Source organism: Pholcus phalangioides, unplaced genomic scaffold (genome assembly GCF_987345545.1).
Source record: "Pholcus phalangioides strain wild (caught in Gottingen) unplaced genomic scaffold, Ppha-v1.0 ptg000017l_1, whole genome shotgun sequence".
Lineage (NCBI taxonomy): Eukaryota > Metazoa > Arthropoda > Arachnida > Araneae > Pholcidae > Pholcus > Pholcus phalangioides.
Window position 1 is genome coordinate 63,546,557 of NW_028301610.1, and position 13,862 is coordinate 63,560,418.

Below are 13,862 nucleotides of genomic sequence, written 5' to 3' on the forward strand. Positions count from 1 at the left end.
GTTGGTGGGGGGGGGGGGCGCAGTGCACCTCATGCCACCTCCCCGTATCTCCGCCCATGTGATCTGCTACTTTTTGAATTCGAATTCAGTCATTTCCTTGGATTCCATGCCATTTTTCACAAAAATAAAAAATACCAAACTATTACTCGATTCTCGAGTAAAATGACTTCCCCTCATTCAGTTTTTCGCTCGATATAATCAGATAACTCAATTTTTTTTTTAAATAAAGTATTCCAACATTGACTATTGTTCATTTTGAGGCATATTTCTGGAAATTTTTAAATGCACATTTTTGCACTATAAATGCGTTTTCTTTTTTTAGCATATTTTTCATTTCTGACTTATTTCTGAATTCCGAAATGGACGATTTTTCTTTTTTTCCTGGGTGTATTTCCTCTCAGGGAAATTTCTCCACTTTAAATACATATATAAATAAATATATATATTTTAATTATACGTATATTTTTCTATACTCCCCCCCCCTACATATTCTGAGCCTTTAGGGCAGGCATATTAACGCATTTTTAAGGCACATATTTTTATATTTTATGCATATTTCGGCATTATAATATGAGTATTTTTGCTTCTTTTTTTGATTTGTTGGAACATTACAATTCATTTTTTATCTCTTTCAAATGCATATATAATTTTTTTTTCAATTTTGCGTGCATTTTTCATTTTTGATGCCATAATTCGGGATTACTCAACGATGGTTTCAATTTTTCGCATATATACATCCTTTCCAAAAAAATTAGAACACCCAGAAATTTACGATAGCAGTTCATGGAATATTCAAGTTGGAAAGCGCAGTTCAAGGTTGTAGCACAAGTACAGTTTAATTTGCATTTTCCTTTTCTATCATGATCATATCATATGAGCTTTCATATCTTGAGCATATCTGTGGCAAAAAGTTTTCATAAAGTAGATTAAATGCGTCGTAAAATACCAAATTAATTTTTTCCTCTTTGTTTCCAAAAATTGGAACACTCCGAATGCTGTTTGAGAAAATTAGAACATTTGGCTTAAAACCTATTACTGTATTACATGAATTTTTTTCATGCAAATTTACATCAACTTGATCGAATAAGTGTTCCATGTCTTTCTTCGTTATGTATGCAAACCTACAAGCATTCAATGTTCGCAATACGGGTAGAAAAACGGGAAATTTCTGAAAAACGCAGAAAATTACGAATGCATTTGCTAGGACTGTGGGGGGGGGGGGGAGGACGCGTGCTGATATCGTGCGAATACATTGTGCTGTGGCCATCTTTGGTCTTGGCCATGGATTTTATGCATCAAGACTTTCAATTTATGAGTGTCCGGCACAGACCCGAATCGGGCCTCAGCTATAAATCCCATCTTCGCTATCGGCTCCCCGATAGCGGCTTGCAATTGATCAGTTTTTATTAATTTATTTATTTTAGCTCGAGTCCGCAATCTCTTGATAAGACTAGTATCAGGTACTAGTCATCAGATATCACGAAACCATCGAAATATCGATGAGGTTTGATACACATTGGCGAATTCTTCATACTATCTGCGTTTTTCATCTTCAAACGAAGTCTTCAGAGGAAACAAAAAATAGAAGCCAATGGATTAGAAGACATCTCTGGATAGAGGTGTGAACGTTAGGCTCTCTACCTTTTGATTCCAGAAGTTGAAGACGTATGGTATGGAGAAAGAAATTGCATTTTCTATCGTGATTTTGACTCTTTCTAAGCTATTACTTAATTGCTGCAGCAAGTCACATAGGGGGAAAGATGAAAATGTAAATTACAACCATACCCTTAATTTGAGCTTTCCAACTTGAGCTCTTTATGAACTGCTCTCGTAAATTTCTAGGGTGTTCTAATTTTTTGAAAAAGATCGGGTGTTTTTATTTCATGGTATATTTCGACATTTTTAAAAATGCAGGTTAAACTTTATTTTTAGTGCATGTTTTAGCGTCTAATCCGGGCTCTAGTTACAACTTTCTTTCCCGTTTTGAATTCCAGAGACTTCATTTACTTCTAGTATTTGTGCATTTAAACATTTTCTCAGTATGTTACTTGTTTTCATGTATTTTTTTTTGTAACATGATTTAATGCACCAAATTTATATATTTAAGAGAGAATTCTTTCATTATAATCCGATGCAAATGACTGTTTATCTAATATGCGTATTCAATCTCACTAAACCTACGCTCATTATTGAAATTAACTCCACGATCATGAGATATCATGAAAAAAATAAATGAATATTCAAAAAGAATGTGAGTAAAGCATTGAGAAGCAGTGTTATACCCGAAAGTTTTGATAAATTAATTATTTAATGATGTTCCAAGGTTGGGAAGTAGCTGTAGTTTTGCTCGAATAGATTTGTATCAACTGATAAATATCAGTTGTTACAATGCCTTGCCTCGAATAGTAGTAATTCCAACAACACTGATTTAATCAACGCACATTATTTACGAAAAAGCTTTGCGATTTTCAAAAAAAATTTACATTTTAGGTGAACCTCAAAATCGCGAGAACATACTGCAACACTTGCAAATTTAAAAAATACAATTAAAATATTAAGGGCACATATATAGAATGCTTCTCGAGATTCAGAATACTTAGAGTGTTCAACTTGAACATATTGGGACATTTTTAAATACCTAGTGGATGGGTTAGTAATTTCTTCTTAGTAAGTTCTGACATTCCGTTACTAAGTTAATCATATCAATATTTCACAAGCGAAAGCAAGTAAATTTTATTGCCTGTTAAAGCTAATCTATATTGATAGAGTTATTTACCATAGCATCTATAAACACGCTACAATAATTTCGTTCAAAATTTTGCGTATATCCCGCCTTTATGTGTTTTTTATTTAGGTCGGAAAATAGAAAAACTTTGGAGAATGAAAGGAGAAAGTACATTTCTGGGAAGAAAGGGTCAATCACCGGGCGTTACCAGCCTGTCACTTCGGTTCAGCCCCCTCTCGACGGCTTATCATGCATGCCAATTACCCATTGTCACATATTGGGGGGAAAGCATTCTAGAATCACGTGACCCTGTGGTCATTTTGAAAAGATTTCGTGAAAATAAGTAGCTTTTTTTGAAGAGGTTTTGTGTTCGACCCTGAGCCGTCGATAGGGTTAAAGCCCATGAACAGAATTGGAGCGATGAGATAGTCGCTTCTTTAGCATGGAGATCCACAAAGTTAACTACTTTTGATAATTCGCTTCCATTCCCGAGGTCATGGTCCAAGAAGATTCTAAAAGAGGATCTGCGAAATGAATGGCAGCATCTTTGCGACTCTAACATCAGATCAGATAGGAAAATCTATGAGAGTCGTTTGTCAGTCTCGGATGGAGCAGGGAGATGGTTCGTTTCTTTACAGAGCACGGGCCTTTCCCTGCATACCTCCATAGATTTGGTAAAAGAAGCGCTGCCATCTGCAAATGCGGAGGTGAGGGGACGGTGGCGCATTATGCAACGGAATGTAAGATCACGGAAGGACTGCACTTTGGCAAGTTTTCGTCTAATAACAGAGTACTATGGAAGCAACAGTTGCTGAAGAAAAAGTCGTGTTGCCTTCAGATAAGTAGGCTAATTCGATTCATTGAGCAACACCACGATGAAATCATTCCTCCACACTGGAGGCAGGAGACGAGCGGGATGAAGGTTCACTCAGATGAGGAATAAGCTAAACTGATGCAAGTCATGGAGATTGACCTTGTCATGGCAAAGGAAATCGAAGGACAAAGACATTCAATTATTCTAAAAGTCTTGATATATGTCGTGTAGTTTATTTATAAGCCCCATGCTATATCATATTTTTGCATGTTGTGGATAATGCGCATCTGTAACTTGTATAACTAGTTTTCCGTGGGCCCCATTCGTGGCCTGCTGGTGATATGCGTCTATACACCTGCCCATATCTATGTATTTGATGCGTAATTTTTTTTGTACAGTAAATGGGTAAAGTGTGGGTACGGGGAATTGTGAGAGGACTCCTGCTGCTGGTTGGCTTGTAGCTGTCTGGCCTGGTGCGGGCGGTTTGTTGTTGGATTTTCCACCGTGACCCACGTCCCCTGAGACGAATCAGCTTATATCCCCTAGGGGGGAAGGAGCGAGGTCACGGTTGGTCTGGAGGTTTTTTCGTGCCACATTCACTCAGTTTCCTCTTCTCCACACACAGCCTCTTTTTCTGCGTGAACATATATTATTTATTTTTACAATAAAAACGCCACCTATAAGTTTGTGTCAGATGTGTCGTTAATATAGACTATGATAAATAAATTTTCTCAAAGATTTTAGTACTTCAATTTTCCTCAAGATTAACGAACACATTCGTCTGTATATAGCACAGTCCCTAACCGAGTATCGTGTAAAGGCCGTTTCCAGTGGACGACGTCAGACGCCCATTGGCGTCGGACTGCATGTGGGCTGTTGGCGCTAACGAGATGTTCACCGTCCATATAGATTGCACGTTGCGCAGCTCCACCTCAAAACCGTTCTTTTTCCGCTGTGCAGGGTTGCGGATCCGGCTATAACTCTACGTATCTAGCTCTGTCAGGCCGTTCTTATACGTGGATACTGAAGACTCGATATCCAGGCGATCCAACACGTATACAGTCAAACCTAGTTATTAAGTCACTCTTGGGAGACCAAAAATATGACTTCGCAAGCGAAGTGACTCGTTAAATGCATTCATGCAGAAAAAACAAATTTTAGTTATTCGAACGAGTTCAGTCAGGAAAATGTATTACTCGAGTTTTTATTAATCAATTAATGTTCATTTGCTACATAATTGTACATCGGAACACAAAATAACTTTTTCGATATTAAAAATTCGCAAAATTTTCAGCATGTTTGAAAGGACCAAGGCATTGTTTTGTATGGCAGTTTAGTTCTTTTGATACATCATAAATTAAAAAAATATATTTTTCAGTGAAAAATAACATTAGCGAGTTTTGTTTGAATGGAATTGGAAGGTGAAGAATCGAAAGTCTCTGTTCTGCTTTCCAGTCCTGATACTTATTTTCTTAATATTTCGGTTTTTCATGTCCCTCCACTATAACGCTGCTTTATTTTTAAAGGCAAACGAACTGTTTTTGGAGAATATTAAACAGTTGGGTGAAGACAAGGTTACAGATGCTCGACAATCGTCCAGCTAAGATTTGTTTAAGCCGACAAAAATATTGAGCTTCTTAAACTAAACGTTTTGTGTCTCTAAAAAAATAAAAAAAAAACGGCGAATCTCTGCCGTGTGCATATTTTCAGCAAGAAGACAACTCACTAAGAAAATAAATTCCAGCTGAAAGAATCTGTCGACTAGCTTGCGGTGAAGGGGGCGGGGATTGAGTCTCAGTGGCTTTTACCTGAAATGCTTTGAAGAGTTTCTGATTTGAATGGTAGTTTTCGAAAGAACGCTCTCACAGAAAGTGACGGGGTGTAATGTGATAGGCCTCCTCGTGGTGCACCCTGGGTAATGCTAAATCTATCACACGTCATTGTCATCGCTTATTTGTGCTCATATCCTTCACTTTCAATAGCCAAGATTACATGTTTTTTCTACACAACTTACAGTACTTGTCTTGCGTCTTGTTTTGTCCTGTACATGTTTATGTCTTGTGTCCAACCCCTCATTGTGGACCCCGCTTAGGCGGGGAGGGGTCCTCCCAGACGGGACGCTGTCTACCTGCGTGTTTGCCGTGCGTGGAGACCCGTAAGGCTGGAGATGGGGATCCTGGTTAGCCTGATGCGCTAGCTTTGGCCTCGGATTCAGCCGAAACGGGAGGCTTGGATTAGCCCCGTCCAGGTCAATCGGCTGTGGTCGCCTCGGTGGCTGAAGGGGTTACACTACTGGGCAGGTAGAGGGGCCGGGCCTGCCGGACGTCGTTGAGGTTTGTTGGTGCTGCTTCACGACGATCTTGGATCTTGAACGCGTCTGCTCGCCTGCTTTGGTGGTGTATAGCTCCCACCTAACCTGACGTTGCTACTAACTTTCACCGGTTACGTGTGCGCGTCCCCTCGTAGGGCTCCATGGTGGGCATGGTGGGTGGGAGTGGAACAATACCCATTCAAATATGGGAAAAAATCAAAATGCACCAAAACGTCAAAGAACTGCTTCAAATTCATCAACTGTCTCATTTTTCTTTCTGCACTCTTCAGATGCCGAAAAACCGCTGGCCAAAGTATCACCATTTGTAATAGATAAAGCTCTCTATGGCACAGTTGGTACCTTAAAATCGGTGAAGGCCCTTCGTTCAGGAGACCTTCTCATCCAAACTAACACATCCAAACAAGCCGAACTCATTCAAAAGCTCACATCTCTCGGAGACATTCCAATAACAGTCAAAATCCATCCCACGTTGAATTATTCACGTGGTGTCATTTCAGATAATAACTTAATTAACATGGATGAAGAAGAACTAACACAAGAGCTGGCGTCTCAAGGCGTAGCATCTGCCAAACATATTATGAGCCGCAAAGATGGCAATCCAGCTCCCACACGAAACATAATTCTCACATTCTCATCACCAACATTGCCGAAAGATATCAAAATAGGTTATAATAACCTCAAAATCCGGCCATACATTCCTAACCCTGTTCGATGCTTTAACTGCCAAAAATACGGCCACTCACGAACGGCGTGCCGCAGCCAACCCACCTGCGCAAAATGCGGTGAGAAGGACCACATTTCGGACAACTGCACTAATTCACCATTCAAGTGCGTCAATTGCGGTGGCGACCACCCTGCATTTGACAGAAAGTGTCCGAAATGGAATGAAGAAAAAGAGATCCAGAAGATCAAGGTCCTCAATAACATCTCATATATCGAAGCACGCCGTCGTATAACCTCTAACCAAACTCCAATAGGTAATAGATCATATTCTAATATGGTAACAAATCCATCATCAGCTAATATGACTAACAATGTTGTCACCAAAGCATCCGTAACAACTCAGACTGAACCAATAGCTGATACATCAACTCAAACATCATCATCTAACCAACCGTGTAATAGTTGTGGCTGCTGTTGCTCTGCTGGATTACGGAGGGAGTCCACTACCTCCGAAGAAGAGGCAGGAAAAGCAACAGTGCACACATTCAAAAAACCTACTGTTACTAAACCCAAGATTAATTCTGGAAATAAATCAAAAAAGACCGGATATTCAAGAAAAGCAATACAGAGAGCAATAAAATGTCCCACCCTCAAGAATGTGTCACTAATTGATGACAAGTCAATTGGTGACATGGATCTTGATAATCTATCAGAATCTGGTGGTACTCGCCGGAAACTAGACCGGAATAAATTTAAAGAACTCGAACCGTCTACTTCTACCTAATTTATGGCCAACATAATTCAATGGAACATTCGTGGTCTTAGATCCAATTACGAAGATCTCAAGGATTTGATCAATCGTTATCATCCTGTTTGCGTGGCACTCCAGGAAACTTTTACAAAGCCCTCGGAGACATGGAACATCAGGCGACATTCCCTGTTTCGTATTGACTACGATGACGGGAGTAGAGCCTGCCGCGGTGTTGCTCTGCTGGTTCCACATCACGTGTCGTCGCGCGTTTTAACGCTGCGCACGAACCTGCAAGCCATCGCGGTGGAAATCTCTACAGGCCTAAGGATTACCATCTGTTCCATTTATTTGCCACCAAATGACACCATCTTACAGAGAGATCTAGAAGATCTGATTGATCAATTACCTCCACCATTTTTTCTTCTTGGAGACTTCAATGCTCATAACATGATATGGGGTTCTAACAGCAACACCCCTCGTGGGGAAATGGTTGAACGACTGTTAGATGACATGGACCTTACCATCATGAATGATGGCAGTTTCACTCATTTCCATGCCCCAAACAATAGTTTCACTGCAATAGATTTATCATTATGCTCACCTTCACTCTTGCCGAACTGGTCCTGGTCGGTTGATCCAGACCTCCACGGGAGCAATCATTTCCCTCTAGTGGTTAAGTGCCTTGATCGAAGCCATAGCATACCTGAGGGTCCTCCTGGGTGTTAGCTTGTGGCCGCCCGATGGGCAGACTTCACGGTCAAGGCAGAAATCACGGAGGATATGGTTTTGCAACCCGACGTCGACCACTGTGTCGACCTTGTGACCAGTTGTATGATCTCAGCAGCCAATGAAACAATACCCAAAGTCTCCTCGAAACTTCCTAAACCTTGGTGGAACCACGAATGTAATCTCACGATTAAAGCACAAAAGAAAGCATGGAGTAGGTTCCGGCGGTATCCTACCCATGACAACAAGTTGGCATTTTTAGAAGCAAAGGCGATAGCAAGAAGAACCAGGCGCCAGGCTCAACGCGAGTCCTGGCAAAAGTTTACGACGGGAATCAATTCATCAACTTCATCCAAAATCATTTGGGACCGGATCCGAAAAATCAATGGTCATTATCAGTCTCATCCCATCACCATTTTAAATACCAATGGCACTATCATCAGCGATGTGAGGGATATTGCGGACACCATCGCCGCCCATTTCGCTGCTGTTTCCAGTGATGCGAACTATCCCCCATCGTTTCATCCCATTAAATCATCAGCCGAACGTACATCGTACACCTTCCGGCCTTTTACACCGGAGGGGTACAATTCATTGTTCACCCTTCATGAACTGACGACGGCCTTGCAGCGAAGTCCTGACTCAGCTGTAGGTCCCGATGCTATTCATTATTCCATGATTCGGCATCTATCACCAGAATCACTGTCACATTTACTTATTTTATTCAATCGGATCTGGGTCAGCCATTCATTTCCTGACACCTGGCGAGCAGCCATTGTTCTTGCATTCCCGAAGCCTGGCAAAAATCCTCAGCAACCTAACAGTTACAGACCTATTGCTTTGACCAGTTGTTTGTGTAAGCTCATGGAACGTATGGTCAACTATCGCCTTATGCACTACCTTGAGGTTAACAATATTTTATCGAAACATCAAAGCGGCTTTAGACGGTTCAGGTCCATAACATGCAATCTGTTACGCCTTGAGACATCAATAGGACAAGCATTTGTGAAGAGGGAGCATATGCTAGCCATATTTTTTGACATAGAAAAGGCCTACGACCGTACTTGGAGGCACGGAATTCTTTCCGACCTCTATAATAGCGGCTTGCGGGGCAACTTGCCCATTTTCATTAAGAACTTTCTTGCTCGCCGCATCTTTCAGGTACGGATCGGAAGCACGTTATCAGCTCCCCAAATTCAAGAACAAGGTGTACCTCAAGGTAGCATTTTAAGTGTAACACTTTTTATTTTAAGACTCAACGGGGTGTTGAACCAACTCCCGTTGTCTGTCACTGGCGCACTTTACGTGGATGATCTGTTGATATCATATCAATCAGTGAATATGAGGACAGCCGAGAGACAATTGCAAACCGCACTCAACAAGATCAGCAAGTGGGCACATAATAACGGCTTCTCATTCTCCGCTGACAAGACTGTTGCTATGCACTTATGTCGGCGTCGAGACCTACATGATGACCCACAATTGTTTCTCAATAACAATCTAATACCTATTGTAGAAAATACTAAATTCCTCGGCATCACATTTGACAAGAAACTCACTTTCAAACCTCAAATTGCGCAATTAAGAGCTCGTTGCATGAAGACGATGAACCTCTTGAAGGACATCTCTTCTACATCGTGGGGAGCTGACCGTAAGTCGCTCCTCCACTTATATAAAGCTTTAATAAGATAGAAGCTCGACTATGGCTCCATTGTATTCGGGTCGGCACCTCGGAGCTATCTGAGTGTGCTCGACCCGGTCCACCATCTCGCCCTACGGATTTGTTCTGGAGCTTTCCGGACGTCTCCAATGGAGAGCCTGTATGTCGAATGCAACGAGCCATCACTGACATCAAGACGCCAGCAACTTTCCCTGAAATATTTTATCAAGATGAAGTCTTTTCCAGATCATCAACTTCATCGTGTCATTTTTAATCCCTCATTTCATAGACTATTTGCTGCTCGCCCTTCAAGTGTTCCATCTTACGGTCTTCGTATGAGGGCACTTGTGGAAGAACTAGAATTAGACATCAGTCGTGTGGCCCCAGTTACTTGGCAACTGGCACCATGGGAGCAGTCTCTGCCAGATGTCTCTATTTCATTATCATTATACCCTAGAGCCACCACAGCAGATGTCATATATCGACAGATATTCTTTAGGCACAGGTACAACAGGTGCTTCCCCATATATACCGACGGCTCCAAGAGCCCTGGCCATGTCGGTTGTGCCTACATTTGCTGTGAGGAGACATCTTTCAAACTTCCAGACACATTCACTATATATTCGGCAGAACTGTACGCAATCCTTCAGGCTCTACGTCATATACGACGCAAACGCCACCGACGATGCATCGTTTATAGTGACTCTCTCAGCGCATTACAAGCACTGTGTTCCTGTACGTTTCACACTCATCCATTCATTCATGCCATTTTTCATGAACTGCATTACCTCATTCGTCATGGTACCACAGTAAAATATTACTGGGTACCAGGTCATGTTGGAATACCGGGCAACGAAAAAGCAGACACCGCAGCTCGAACAACAACTAACATTGACAATAACCTTTTGGTACCTGCCAGTGACCACTTCTCAATCCTCCGGGAAGTGATGCATCACCGCTGGCAGGACCATTGGAACAATCAAATTAATAACAAATTACATGCTATCAAGCCCACACTTGGCGATTGGCGTTCGAGCTGCAGAACTAACCGAAAGGAGGAAGTTCTGCTTGCCCGGTTGCGCATAGGAGACAGTCGTATCACACAATCATATCTTTTATTACGAGAGAGTCAGCCACAGTGCCCACATTGTCAAAGTCCATTAACCATTGCTCATGCTTTTACTTGTTCATATCATCGTCATCATTTTACGACCGCTTTTGGTCAAAGTCATCTTTCACTTCATGACATTTTATCTGACCATTGCGATGTATCTCGCATTTTTAAATTCATCAAAGCCATTGGTTTTTATAATTCATGTCATTGTTTTATGCTTTACGTTGCTTTTTATCATGCATAGTTTTAATATTTTGACATGACAAAAGGATGATTTTTCTTATTTTTATAATTTGTTTTGGCGCAGTTTGATCAAATTGGTCCTTGCGCCAGAAAATTTAAAATCCAATCCAATCCCAGAAAGTGACTCCCTAAGCGGAGTGGGGTGACGTATTATTAGGAGTTTATTAACATTAAAACCCCATACAGCACAATTTAGATTTCCAAATAGTGACCCGGAAAACGTAGTGACGCGTTACTCGGGTGACGCACTAACGAGGTTTGACTGTACATGGTGCTTCTTACACGAGGATATTGGCGTATCGGCGACGAGATATCCTATGCGACGGAGTCACGGGCGACTTGTAGCGTTCGACTAGCATGCCATCAGTCGCACGACTCTGAATAGGTATGTCCTCACTGGTGCGTCTTCTTTTTCAACAGCTTTCAACTTTCAATCTCGTTTTTTTTTTCTTTACCGCTGAACTCTATCGCATGCCTCAAGTGGCGTGCCCTTTTTCTGTCTTCACCTATACGGCTAAACCTTTCAATTCAGATGCCGATGCAACTGTCGCAGTGGATGCAATTTCCACATTTTAATGTGAAAATATGTGAGGGGAAAATTGCTCTATAAAAGACGGAATATATAGACGAAATCATTCTCAAAATTTCTCAATTTCGGAATAAATTAAAAATTAAATCAAGTCGTTCGTCAACTTTACCCGAATATAGTCGAGTCAAAGAAATTAAGAAAACTGTATACGTCTATTTTGCCAAGTCGTAATCTAATACGTATTTAAATAATTTTTTTCGTTCAAAATTATAGTAAGCGCATTATTTTTCTCAAGTGTTTATTCATACATCAAAGCACTAAATCCGTGGTAATAGAAGTGAAAAAAATGAAATTTCCAAATTAAATAATTTTTCATAATAAAAAGTAGCAGAATATGATAGCCCAAGATGATCAGATTTAAAACATTTTCGCACACAATTCGAGTATCAAAAAGAAAATTATTTAATATGTTGTTTCAAACAATTTTTAAACTTGAAATACCGTACTTTCGACAGTCAGTAACAGAAAATTTCTCTAGAAGAGAGTTTCTTGTACGCTCATCCCTAAACACGGCGTGCTACTCGAAAGGTTGGTCCTGCGTACGCTTCTGGTTGCAGCTTTAATAATATTCATGAAAATAAAATCTGCATAAAACTGTACAGTTTTTGAGAAAATAGCGAGGATTATTATTGTGCTGAAGGGCACAGTCTGTTCCTCATAAATTCGGGCCCTGTGCAAATATTAATCTTTTCCCTCCCCCCACCCTTTTATATAACGTTCTTTGAGGCAACTTTTTTCCAGTCTCAAGCACAATGCTTGTTCCCATCATCAAAAAGGGTGCACCCTTATCAAGTTTGGCATACGACTGCTTGAAATCAGGATGATTTTAATCGTTGAATGTAATTTGTACAAAGTGTTCAAATTGGGACGTTAATCAAGTACTCGCAAACATGAAATCGGACACGAGCATCAAGCACTTTGAAAGCACCACAGTGCCCGCGAGCAGCAGGTTGAATATGTCTGCTACAGATTACAATTATGTAAAAAGTTTACATAATTACTCTCAAATTAAATTCCACGTTTGGAAATATTCTACGGAAAGGAAGGTTAAAAAAAATAAAGGAAAGAAAATCCAAATTTGTGGGCCTCCTAAAATTGCAAGGGCGAAGGGCACTTGCTTCCGTTTGCCCATGCAAGAAACAGGCACTGGTAAAGGGGTCTTGCATCCGGTAAGGGTGATCCTCCAACAGTTGACTAAGTATTATTCGTGTGCCTCCACGAAATGTTTAGAAAAATGTGGAGTCAAGAGTTTCAACAGCACGGTGGACCTCCGATGAAAGTGATATTCGGAGGGCGTACCTATTTTATATACTTTGAAAAATCATACCATTAGATCTTATTATCATAAATAGCCCTCCAACACATCTGGTTAAAGTTTTAACGCCGTTAACACAGCAAACCTCCGTAACGCGAGCTCTTCGCTAAAACATGAAAAAGAAATCGACCAGCATTTTGACATGAAATTCTACCAAAAAATAATTTTCACGACAATCATTTAATTTATAATTTTACAATTATAATTACCGTTAATTTAAATTTACCTTCAATAATATCACGTAATGCACTACGTGACCTGAAGCCTTCAAAAGTGTCAATGTTTTTTTTTTGTTGACATCAAAAATCGAGAAAAACCTTATGAAAACAACACTGAATCTTCACGAAAAGGAAAGGGAAATTGAACGAAAATCCAAACCTGGTGGAGCAGAAGGAAAAGGAATGCCTCTTAAAAAATGGCCGCCTTTCAACAAGTTTGAGTCACGCCTGAGTGATTTACGACACGCTTGATGACAGGTGTGCCAGTGGAAAGCGCATTGACGCAGAAAAAACGCACCAGTGTAGACATAGCTAATCATTTCTTCATATTTTCATGGGTCGAGGTTGAACGATGGGTGACAAATTCAACACCTGAACTTCTATTTTCTTTAGAAATGTTCCGTGATGCAACTCCCATAGAATGATGCGATCAGAGCTCATTAAGGCCGGGTTCAGACTGGAGTGATGCAGCATGCAACTCGACGCGGATTGGTTATAAACCGGAATTTCAAATTTTAACCAATCCGCGTGCAGTTGAATGACGCGACGCTTGCTGTATCGTGCGAGTGTTAACCCGGCCCAAGGCCGAATACACACTGAACCGATACGATAAGGGATACAATCGCAACATCGACATGGGTTGATAAAAATTTGAATCTCAATTCATACTGAAATCACGGATCGTATTGTTGTAGTATATGGAGTACTCAAG

The 13,862-nt window shown here is 40.7% G+C and overlaps 1 protein-coding gene across 1 annotated transcript in view; it reads right to left on the reverse strand.

Annotated features, from left to right (window-relative positions):
• Positions 1-13,862, reverse strand: part of LOC149074625 (dermonecrotic toxin SpeSicTox-betaIIA1-like) — a 137,952-nt gene that overhangs the window by 103,612 nt on the left and 20,478 nt on the right. The gene's annotated exons all lie outside the window — the stretch shown is intronic.